Source organism: Molossus molossus, unplaced genomic scaffold (assembly GCF_014108415.1).
Source record: "Molossus molossus isolate mMolMol1 unplaced genomic scaffold, mMolMol1.p scaffold_m16_p_3, whole genome shotgun sequence".
NCBI classification, from domain to species: Eukaryota; Metazoa; Chordata; class Mammalia; order Chiroptera; family Molossidae; genus Molossus; species Molossus molossus.
Genome location: NW_023425366.1, coordinates 46107815 through 46120206, shown reverse-complemented (window position 1 = coordinate 46120206; position 12392 = coordinate 46107815). Strand labels below are relative to the sequence as shown.

The window sequence follows — 12392 nt, the reverse complement described above, 5'->3', positions numbered from 1 at the left end:
TATTTAAATATAAATATTTTTAACCATTGAATTTATGAATCTGTCCAATTATTGGGGAAAGAATGATCAAAAAGAAAGAACATTTTTCCAGTTAGTAACCATTTCAGACTTAAACAATATGTGATGATGATTTTTTTTTTTTTATCCAATGTTCCTTAAGGATGGATGTCCCAGTAACTCTGGGGAGACTGAGTCACTCAGGGCAGTGTCTTCTGTACAGTGCTCATGGCCTGGAAAAACAAATCTTGGCAGCAAATGGCGCAAAGGCTAATGTCACCAGGCCTGCCCCGCTTTAGATGGGCAGGAAATTCTGGATTTTAAAGCTTGGACTGAAGGAAAGCTCAAACTAACAACAGTGTTAAAAAGTGTTTTCAAAATAAAGCCTCCAACATTTGTCCACTTAAAAATGCATTTATTCTGCCCAGCTGGTGTGGCTCCTGGACTGAGTGTCCTCCCATGCACCAAGAAGTCACCAGTTCGATTCCTGGTCAGGGCACATGCTCAGGTTTTGGGCTCCATCCCTGGTAGGGGGCATGCAGGAGGCAGCAGGTCGATGTTTCTCTCTTACATCAACGTTTCTCTCTCTCTCTCTCCCCCTCCCTTCTTCTCTCTCTAAAACATCAATAAAACATAATTGTTAAAAATGCATTCATCCACCTAATATTCCATTAAAATGAAGTCCTTTTAAAATCTGCTTTTTAACAAGGGACTATAAGAGCCGCACACTTCCTCTCCCAAAATATCTGCTATGACTTAATGAGACTGGCTGAGAAATTCAAAGCACAGAACGAAGATTCCTCGTTAAATCATACATTTTCTGCAACACACTAAAAATTCTATTTTTGAAGATCTGATAAAAAAAATTGGTATAATTTTGTTTCATTCACACTGGATGGCTATTGTTGTGTTGACTGTTGTCATTTTTCTTTTATTTGACAACCTAAGGAAAGAGGTCAATGCTCCTGACTAGTCAGGTATTCATGTCTTAAAAATTCTTGTGGCACTGTGGTTGAAAATTGCTGATCTAGACAATAAGTTCTGAGGATTACCTGATACATTGCTTCATGAAGTTTGATGAGCTATTTTCATCATTCTTCTCTTTCATAAATACCTAGCAACCTATCACTAAAAAATTATATTTAAAAAGTACAACCTTGGCCCTGGCCGGTTTGGCTCAGCGGTTAGAGCATCAGCCCGTGGACCAGAGAGACCCAGGTTCAGTTCCCACTAAGGGCACGCACCTCGGTTGCAGTTTGTCTCCGGCCCCGGTTGGGGTTGTGTGGGTGGCAACTAGTTGATGTGTCTCTCTCACATCGATGTTTCTCTCTCTTTCTTCCTCCCTTTTTCCCTCCTACTCTATCTAAAGATAAATGCAAAAATGTCCTCAGTGAGGATTTAAAAGAAAAAAAAAAGTACAACTTTGTTTTGTTAAGACTCCACAGCATATTTAAAACTCAATGCTGGATGACAGTCAATGATATACTGTCACTTCTAACAAGGTGCTGTGCCCCCTTTATGGCAGGGAGGTTCTCAAATGGAAACAGAACAGGGTAGTGCTTGTCTATAGCCAGTTACAGCATAGACTCTTAAGCACATCCACCCCTTAGTAATTTATTTACTATCTAATAAATCGTACCATTTTCAAATACCTCAACCAAGAGCACCTTCCAAATAACTGTTTGATCACACCCACTACCTGTCAGATTGACAAATACCTCTTGGTTTTAGTTCTTTCTTTTAACCAGTAGGTGGCAATCTTTATTGCTAAGACAATTTAGGCAAAAGAGTCCGTTTAGCAAGTTTTTCCTCCCTCCTGTTATAAAAGCGAAATAGTTATAATTTACTAAGTTATTGTAATGTTGGCCTTGTAAGAGGAAAAGAAGACCTAAAAATCTAAAATATCCTTTTAAAAAAAGCACACCAAATAAACAAAAGCAAAATGAGCCTTTTTACTTTTTTTTTTTGTACCAGAATGGTTTTGACAGTATTATTACCCTCATGTAAAGCATAGGTCAAGTACAGAATATATCCATTTGGCATATTAAAGACTCTGCAATGGCTCTCATTCTCAGGTAATGAAGACATGCAATGTAAAAAGAACACAGGAACTGACTAAACAGCATGTTCCTGGGGATAAGACTTATAAATGCAAATAAAAACACAGTCTTAAAAAACTGCACTCATGCCCAGCTGGTGTGGCTCAGTGGTTGAGCGTTGACCCATGCACCCAGAGGTCGCCAGTTCAATTCCGGGTCAGGGGCACATGCCCAGGTTGTGGGCCCAATCCCCAGTGGGGGGCATGCAGGAGGCAACTGATTGATGTTCTCTCTCATTGATGCTTCCATCTCTCTCTCCCTCTCCCTTCCTCTCTCTCTAAAGTCGGTAAAGAAAAAAAAATTTTTTTAAAGAAAAAAAAGAAACAGTGCTTATTCCAGAGGTATTTTTGAGTCAACAAGTAATAGCTGTTTGGCAAGTTCACTGCCCCTTTCACTGAAACTGAAGAGAATATTCAAGTATGTGTCTTAGAAAGAATGGGTCAATATCACCACCACTGCTATCTAATTTATGCAATTCTGCTGTCATTTAACCACAATTCCTCTATGGATAGCCACAAAGAAGCCAAAAAATAGTTCATTACCACTCTCCATAAAACACTGCTTCATACAAATTCTTTTAAAATCAGCCCTACATCTTTTATGACCTGTGGCTAAACAATCTCAATCCTTTCATTTCCTTCAGATTTAAATGTATCACTTAAGTCTAAGAAACAATGTGTGTATGCATGTGCGTGCCACGTGCCAAACGTTTTTAAAAATGTTGAATGGTATCAACAAATATTTGGTTTTCACCAAATATTGGTTTTTAATACTCTACTTTGTTTTCTAGGGACTTGGTTGTAATCATGATGCCTCACTGAAATCCTTGGCTTGGAAGAGTGTCATTAATTCTATTTTACAGATGGGAACACCAACAGTAAGTCTGTTACCGTCATTAGGTCACACAACAAATTAGTCACAGCAATTAGGACTAACGGTTGGGCCAAGGGCATTGTTCAGAGCCCTGAGACACCCAGCCTGTGCACAGCGCTCCACACAGGAAGGATAATGAAGCAAGACCTGGCGGCTCTGGTGCTCCTGTAACATCAGTCACAAACTCATCCATCTGCGTATCTTTCACATGCCCACAAGGACCCACACGTTACCTATTCAACTCAACTCACTGAACATGAACAAGGAAAGAAAGCACATTGATCAGAATTCCAAACTTTGTAAGACGTACAACCATACCATTATTAAATATATTCAATCACAAGGTAATAAGTAATTATGAAATATAATTATTTTCATAAATTTAACTATTCATATAAAAATCTTTATATAAGGATTTGCTGCTGTACTAAATTTTCAAAATTTTCCTCCAACCAGGAAGTTCTTTTGATTGGAAAACATGTTAATAAAACCCATTAAATATTGCACGCTATGTTCTTTTCAGATCAGAAATGTATTTCTTCCTTTTGAGGACAGCAGCTGAATCTCAGAGAATCGACCCGAAGTAGAGGGACTTGGATGCCTGATTTAATCCGGCAATTAACTGTGAGTCACTTCACCCCTGTTTTGTTCCCTCGATAACAAAAACAATTCCTGTGCCACAGGGATGCAAAGAGGTTGATAAAACTGCACGCTACTTCAAATTTCTTAGAAATTGTCTACAAAACCCATGGGACGTATTATGCAATAAAATATTAAAGAATTTCAGATGATGTTCAGTTAAAGATATTATTTCTTACCTCAGATTCGAGACGTTCAAGCAAGTACATTTTCCCCAAACATACATTGTTTTAAAACTATTATTAGAAAACAAAGGAGAAAAACTTAAAATTAACAATGGACCTGACCAGTCAGTCAACTATTCAGTGAACAGCAACATTAATATATTCAGCGTGAGCTACAATTATGGTTACAGCAAAAACTCTTCATTGTACCACAGAAATTTAACTTATCACTAGATACAAAACATGCAGTTAGAAGAAAAGTTTTCACAAGGACTACTGAGTGAGCTTAATGTTCTAATTAAAATAAATAAATCCTATTTATGTTTCCCCCCCAGACACTCTCCTCCCAATCCCCTGCCCCCAGACAAGGCACATAGTCTTCTCTCTCTCTCTTTCTGCAATTTTTATTAATTTATTCTTGTCACAGATATTTCTGCTTTTTTCCTCCATTGACACCCTCCTCCCGATCCCGCCCCTCCAGCATTATTGTCTGTGCCCACTGATTATACATATATGCATATAAGTTCTGTGGTTTACCTCTTCCCTCCCTCCTGTCCCCCTCTTCTAAGGTTTGTCAGTATGTACCCTACTTCTATGTCTCTGGGTCTGTTTTGTTCATCAGCTTGTATTGTTCATTATATTTCACAAGTGAGATCATGTGATATTTGTCTTTCTCTGATTGACTTGTTTCGCTTAGCATAATACTATCCAGGACCCTCCATGTCGTCTCAAAGGATAGGAGATCTCTCTTTCTTACAGCTGCATAGTTTCCATTGTATACATGTACCACAGCTTTTTTATCCACTCATTTATTGATGGACACTTGGGCCGTTTCCAGATCTTAGCGAAGGTAAACAGTGCTGCTATCAACATGGAGGTACATAAATTCTTTCTGATTGGTGTTTCAGGCTTCTCAGGGTATATTCCTAGAAGTGGGATCACTGGGTCAAATGGCAGTTCAATATTTAACTTTTTTGAGGAAACACCATATTGTTTTCCATAATTATGACCCATTTAGGTAAGAAACTTTCAACACATGCTTTCTGCTAAGTCCCACTGAACCAGAGAACAGAATCCCCAATATACTCCTCACAACTGTGCATCGTGTTGATTCCTTTATCTTCTACCTCAGTAGAAAAAAAAAAAAAAAACTCCGGTCAAATTATTTCAATTTTATGTATAAATAAAAGATCAACAAGGATCAGCGGTTAGCAGAGCGTTGGTTTGCCCTGAATAAGCCACACTGCTGCTTACTGCATCTGTCAAATCCACAGGAATGTCATCTTAGTAAAGATATAATTAATGCAGCCACAGAACACTCTACATTAATGCTACAATTGAAACTACAGCTGTTAATCTTCTCATTGTAAGAGATCAGAATACCTAATGCTTGATTCGAGAAGAGCAGGAAGTAAACAAGAGTAAAGAGAGGAAACTGAAGTTACTCAATTGTCCATAAAGCTTAAGGAACCATTTTATGTACTTTCAATTAAAGAAGTCCCCTGTCACTCTGGTCTATGTGACTGTTCAAATGCAGGCTATTCAGAAACGGGATCCCAAAGCTAACTCGTTTCTGTCCGAGGCACCAAAGTTCATCAAGCACTTGCTTTGTACTAGAGCCTCGGGCTGGGAAGGGGTCTTCCTGACTGTGCTTCTTTTTGGTTAGCAAAGGAATCTGCCTCTAGAGCAGCCGTTCTCAACCTGTGGGTCGCGACCCCTTTCGCAGGGGTCACCCAACACCATCAGAAATTTCCGATGGCGATCCATAACAGTAGCAAAATTAGTTATGAAGTAACAACAAAAATAATTTTATGGTTGGGGATGACAACATGAGGAACTGCATTAAAGGGTTGTGCCATTAGAAGGTTGAGAACCACTGCTCTGAGCAAAAGAAAGCCTGCAACGGTGGGATCCCTGAGTTTATCACAGCTGGTACAGGGTATGTTCTCCCAGAGAAAAGGAAGGTACACTATTATGAACTGACATCAGTGACTTCTGTAGATATATCTGCTACGAATTATGGAATGCCCAGAGTGAAATGGTTTATCCAGCGACAGCTATAGTGGAACAGAACTTTCAGGTTCCTAACTTTGCCCTCTTTTCATTCATTGAAACTTCCATTCAAAAATGTTCTTGGTTATGACCTCCATGAATGTCCCAGAGCTGACATTTTTTTCGAGAGCGCAAACGCAGTCCCCCACTACCACAAATTATGCAGTCGAGTTTCCCACATTTGGGGAAATCGCAGGGGTCAGCACATCCGGAGTGCAATGGATAAGCCTCGCCCTGGGAAAACCACCTTCGTGATCATGGTATCTCCCCTGCCAGAGCTGACTTTTTTTTAAATTTATTTTTTAATCCTCACCCATACATATTTTTCCATTGATTTTTTTTTTTTTTTTAACATAGAGTGGGAGGGAGGGAGAGAAACATTGATGTGAGAGACATACACCGACAGGTTGCATCCCGTACGACCTTGACCAAGGCTGGGGATTGAACTCAAAACCAAGGTACGTGCCCTTGACCTGGAATCAAACCCAAGACGGTTTGGTCTGAGGGCTGACACTCTAACTGCTGAGCCAAACTGGCCAGGGCTCAGAGCTGACTTTCTCTGAGAAAATCCTCTCATCTGGTCAGAGTTCATAAGAAAGGGCACATTAAAAGACAACAACAACAACAAAACTAGGAAACATCAAAACCTTTTCAAGTTTTATGTGTCTAGTCACAGCAGCAGAACAAACCATTTCTTAATAAAAATTACTACTTTAACAGTTATAGAGCTTAGTAGGTTTCACATCAGACAGGTTCAAAAATAATTCTTCTGATACCAAGAACAGAAATATAAGTGAACAGAAATACAAGTTATGTCTCACATAACACAGAGGCAAAGGCCTCAGAATGGGCCTTCCTCTTTCATCGTGGCCTTTTGTAAAAATTGTGACAATCGACCAGTGGGAATTCTGGCAGGGAAAAAATCCCATCAGACTGGCTTTTTGTTTTAAAAAAAAAGAAGAAAGAAAGAAAAAGCCTTGCTTATGCAGAAAATTCTTGCTTTTTCCATTATGTGGTGTCTGGGGGAGGGTGGGAAGAGGAAGGCTTCTTTCTATATCTGTAGAGCACTGTAATTTACAATGAGTCATGTAAAACATAAATGAAAATGTAACCTCTGAGACCGGGGTCAGCAAATTTTATTCCTGCTTAGATCCAGTTTTCTCTGGCAAACTTGACTAAACCCAAACCAGGGGCTTTCCCTACAGATACACTCCAACTTACCCAGAAACGGAGGTTTGAGTTTTAAGGAAAGGAAGCTCAAGAAGGCAGCTTCCCAAATTGAGAAGTCATTGGCAACAGTTCAGCTGTGGTCTATTGTTGGGCCGTCTGGTCAACCCAGCAGAACTCACATTCACAGGAATGATCTTCCCCAATCCCAGCTACAGACAAGACCCTAACTCCTAGATATATATTTACTGAATATCTGCTTTCAGACTCTGTGATTATTTTTTTTATTTTTAGTTTTTTCAGTCCTCACCCGAGGACATTTTTGTATTTATCTTGAGAGAGAGAGAGACAGAGAGACAGAGAGAGAGAGAGAGAAACATCGACGTGAGAGAGACACATCGACTGGCACGACCTTGACCAGGGCCAAACCGCAACCAAGGTATATGCCCTTGACCAGAATCAAACCCAAGACTCGCTGGTCCTCAGGCCGATGCCCTAACCACTAAGCCAAACTGGCCAGGGCTCTGTGATTACTTTATTGACATGACGTCTAGTTAATCCTGCTAGAGATTCCTCTCTACCTCCATTTCACTGTGAGGTGGCAAAGGGTGATGTCTGCGTCAAGTCCCAGCTGTCCACCGTCTACTCGTGTTTGCCTCGGGAAGGTTTCTTTTTCTCTCTGGGCCTCCGCCTGGGAGAGGACGAAGTGAGATGGTGCAGGCAGAGCACGCAGCACGGAGCCCACGGAGCCCGCAGAGCCAACGCTCATGCACGCCAGCACACACATTAATAAAGAATCCTGCTGTAGAAACCTCAAACTTCTCACCTCAGAGCTAAATCATTTCATCTCACATATATTTAAGAAAAAGGTAAATAAAGTCCAGTAGCAATGAACTAAAAACAGTAATATAAAGAAATTGCAAATATAACCCTTGTAGTAAATAAAAAATGCATGTCATCATCCAGCTATTTGCCCATAACTGAGAGGTCCCGAGTAAAGCAACAAAAATTAATCAAAACCTGCACTGCCTTTGCCTAAAACAGTGGTTCTCAACCTGGGGGTCGAATGACCCTTTCACAGGAGTCACCTAAGACCATGGAAAACACATATTTCCGATGGTGTTAGGAACAGAGACAACGCTCCTCTTTCTGTCCCCAGGCGGGTCCGCCCACATGCAGACACGCCCACACACAACACGAGGCACTGTATTAAAGGGTCGCTGCATTAGGGCAGTTGAGAACAGCTGGCCTAAAACATTACCTATCAACTCTGGGAGGTAAATTTCTGAGAAATGGCTAAAACCAATCAGTAGTGGTCTCTTTTCAACTCCTTTACACAAAACATTTTTTCCTTTCATTTTAAGAAGCTTTAATGACTACATCTCTCTATTAACCCCGCCCTATTTCCTTTTTTTGGAAATTATACATTAATGTAAGACAACATCATCTGAAGATTATTGACTACATTTGCTAGGACATAAAATTTAAAATGTTTCAAAATGTGAACGAAACACAACATATAACACTGGCAAAACATGGTCCCTAGGGATGCATTCAATCAAGAGCCTCTGTAAGCAAAAGCCTCAGCTATACTTTAAATGTGTTCTAGGAAATGGATTGAGTGGGAGTTGTCTGAGCAGTGGGAGGACAAGGTTTTATATTTTGGAAAAATACCATGAAACTGAGCCCATGCTTCCCTTCTAGAGTGCATGAAAGGGAACTGGTCTCACAGCTAGACTAAAGTGAACACTTCCCCCCACCAACAAAACAGAAACAAATAGTTTCACCCTTATAGTTAAAGAATATAAATTACTCAAAATATTAAAGGGATGTAACAACTAGGTTGGAATTCACCAAAAACAGTTAGGGGCATAAAAACGGTTAATTGGTAACAATTAACTTATTTGATCACTGTCACTAGACAGGCAGAGATCTCCAAGTCGGCTACACAGATGCCAGAACCTGGCAAAGAAAACAGGAGTGAATATTCTGTGCATCTTGTGAAACCTTTCCTTCATGGGGCCAAAGTCAGATAACTCCAGTCACAGAAGAGCTGGATAGATGTGGTCTGACAAGAAACCAGAATTTCAACCTAAACAACTGTGAATATTTTGCTCCAATGTGTTTAAACTTCCTCTAAATGTTCAAGCTGACCAGGTTTCTCAAGTTTCCCTTAAAGGGAAGATTAGACCACAAATGACAGTTACACTCTAACTGTATATGTAACTACAAACAATGATGGCTAGTAAAGTAACAAGTTAGAACTAGCTTGCAATCTTTAAAGTTGATTTTAGTGAAATAGCAAATTCAATTATAAAAGTTCAGTTGTGATAATTAACTCAATAATGACTTTTCTACACTGCCTTATAGACTGGACTATCAGATATGTTTATATGTAACATTATATATAAATGCTATTATATACTTATATACTTTATATAAATGTTCCTATATGTAAACATTATATAATTTTATTTTATACACATATATATAAAGAGAGAAGCAGTAAACAAGTGAGGGTGAACTTGAACCATTTAAGCCCTGTAGGTTCCAACATGCCTTTAAACCAAAGGTTTCTCAGCCCGTAGGTCGCGACCTCTTTGGCGGGGTCGAATGACCCTTTCACAAGGGTCACCTAAGACCATATGAAAACACATATTTCCGATGGCAATTCATAACAGTAGCAAAATTACAGTTATGAAGTAGCAATGAAAATAATTTTATGGTTGGGGGTCACCACAACATGAGGAACTTATTAAAAGGTCGCGGCATTAGCAAGGTTGAGAACCACTGCTTTAAACTAATCATCTCTTCCCATCCTGTTGTTCTGATGAGTTTCTTTTGCTGGAAGGAAGAGTAACTTGTACATCTGCTTCATTCTCTTTAGTTTTTCTGGGGTATATTTTCTGAGTGAAAATCTTGCTGTTTAACTCACTTTCAAATATCAGGCCACATCATAAGTCAGTGGCAAGCCAGGGATCGTCTGCCTCTGGCTCAGAGGAACCCTGCTGGCTGATCAGCAGTCCAGGAATCAAGCCGTGCCACCCAGCAGGACCACCACCACCAAGGGCCCTTTCACAGTATGGCACTGTTGCTTAAGAACACTGGCTCAACAATCAGATGTTTTGGGGACAGATCCAACTCCTCCACCAGCTGGGTGAGCTTGGGCCATTATTTAATTAAGCTTTAATTTCTTTACACAACTGGTGTAATAATAAGGCCAGTATCACAGAATTCTTATGAAAAGTAACAAATTAATGTAGTAAAATGTTACTATAGCACCTGACACAGAACTAGTATTTGTTGAACACACAATTATAGGTAGGTAAAAATCCAGTTCTATATTTATGTATGTATACATATATGTACATATATGTTTCTTTAAAGTTTTCATACATAGTAAGCATTTTCCCTATAACAATATTTTTACACTTTCTGTTGCCTTTTTTTTAATATGCATCGTATTTCTAAGTATTTGAAAAAATATATACCTTACAGTTTTATTCTTTTACTAATTCCTCTTTCAGTTATTCAAAATAAATTATGTTTTAACTTATGCTTTTCTGATTAGAAAGTTTAAGAATGTAAAGGCAACTTTGTATCTTCTCATGTGCACGAGAAGTTGAGTATACCTCCCTGGAGCTTATTAGGGAATGTCTGTCAATGGCGTTTCCACATGAAATATAAGGAAGCAGCACATGAAGCTCCTGAGTCATCATCCTTTCTCCTCTCAACTCCACTGAAAGCCATCTGCTATCATTTGCATTTACTTTCTACAAAAGAGAAGGGAGCCTGGATTTTATTCCCTGGTAGTCAATCAGATATTTTGACTAGATGCTTTAATAGTATTTTAATAATTTTAAAAAACTGGCAAAACATATCCAGAGGTGGCCTTTCACTGATTTCATACAAACAATGTGGATAACACTGTCAAATGTGCACACATGCATGCAAGCTTCTTTTTATGTTGTTTTCACTTGCTATGATTTCCAGTTTATCAGCACTAAAATCACATCAGAACTTGTGTTTAATCTCCTTTTCTTTGGATTTTGGGAGAGCTTTATCTACCTTTCTCCTCTAGACTGCTAATTTTCTTTTTGGCTGGATAAATTCTACCCTTGACTGCCTCTCATATAAATTTTAATGTGCTATTACACTTTTGATTTCTTTACAATCATTCTTGTTGTGGTTTCATTTCCATTTCCTCCCATCCTACTGTCTTTTCGACTCATATAATCATCTATCTGCTCTCCACCCCTCTTTCGTGAGGGCCACATCTTCTTTAGTAACAGATCATTGCTGGAGACCTGCTCTTCCTTCAAATCTTTAATATGCTCTCCCGTTTCCTTTACAGAACAATAATTTACAGTAGGCTTGGCTTTATGTTTTCTGTGCATTGATCACTCAACTAGGAGGGATCTAACCAGACCTGGTGTTGGATCTGAACTACTCTTGGTCTACTTGGGTGCTGGTTTCAGACACGGAGCTGGTGGGCAGGTGGAGATGAAGAGTTCCCAGGCCAATTCCCGATGTGGTTTTCATTTCAACGTAGTTTTGCTAATCTACAAGAAAACCTTCTGCCTTCACTGCCTGGCTTTCTGAGCTCTGAATGATGGGCTCAAACAAACAATACTCACACTCTCAGTGACCACAGGTCTTTCTGAGTCTTGTCTACCTATAACACTTTACTTTTGTGAAGTAAGATTTTAAAAATATAACAGTAACAGCTCCTATCCTACCCTCCCAGCTGTGCCTGGCTCTTTTGAGTTATAACCTTTTACTGAATAAAAAGGCACTGTTGAGGGAGATGACAAGGAGGAAAGGAGGAGCTTTCTGGGGACAGCTGCCTAGGTTTTCTCCACTGGGGGCAGAGAGTTCGGGAGGAGATGGTTCTGCCTGCCTACCTGTTTTCAGGTGGTCAAAACTCATTCTGCCTGTTTGGTTTTTTTTATCCTCACCAGAGGACATTTTCCCATTTTTTGTTCAGATACAGTAGGAGGGAGGGGGAGAGAGAGAGAAAGAAACATCAACATGAAAGGGACACATCGAGTGGCTGCCACCCGCATGACCCAACCAGGGCCAGGGACAAACTGCAACTGAGGTACGTGCCCTTAGTGGGAATCAAACCCAGGTCTCTCCGGACCGCAGGCCAAAGCTCCAACCACTGAGCCAAACCGGCCAAGGACATTCTGCCTGTTTTTAAACTCAGATCCGTGGAGTTCATGGTAGACATTTCTCCCACTAGTCTAAGTTTTACAGCTGTTTAGAATATGTGCTTTCCTCTACCTTCTTAGGGACTCTAGGGAGAAGTCTCAAGAGCTGTGTCAGGACTCCCAGGCAGAGACCTTTTACAATCAGCAAATGTTAAATAAGTTTCTTTCTAAACTGAAAAAAAAAAAAA

The 12392-nt window shown here is 39.8% G+C and overlaps 1 protein-coding gene and 1 non-coding gene across 5 annotated transcripts in view; both read right to left on the bottom strand.

Moving 5' to 3' along the window:
* Positions 1 to 12392, bottom strand: part of PIK3R1 (phosphoinositide-3-kinase regulatory subunit 1) — an 84992-nt gene that overhangs the window by 53068 nt on the left and 19532 nt on the right. The window lies entirely within an intron of this gene.
* On the bottom strand, positions 5947 to 6106 carry LOC118642984. Its single transcript, XR_004961890.1, has one exon. It is a non-coding gene; the product is annotated as a U1 spliceosomal RNA (small nuclear RNA).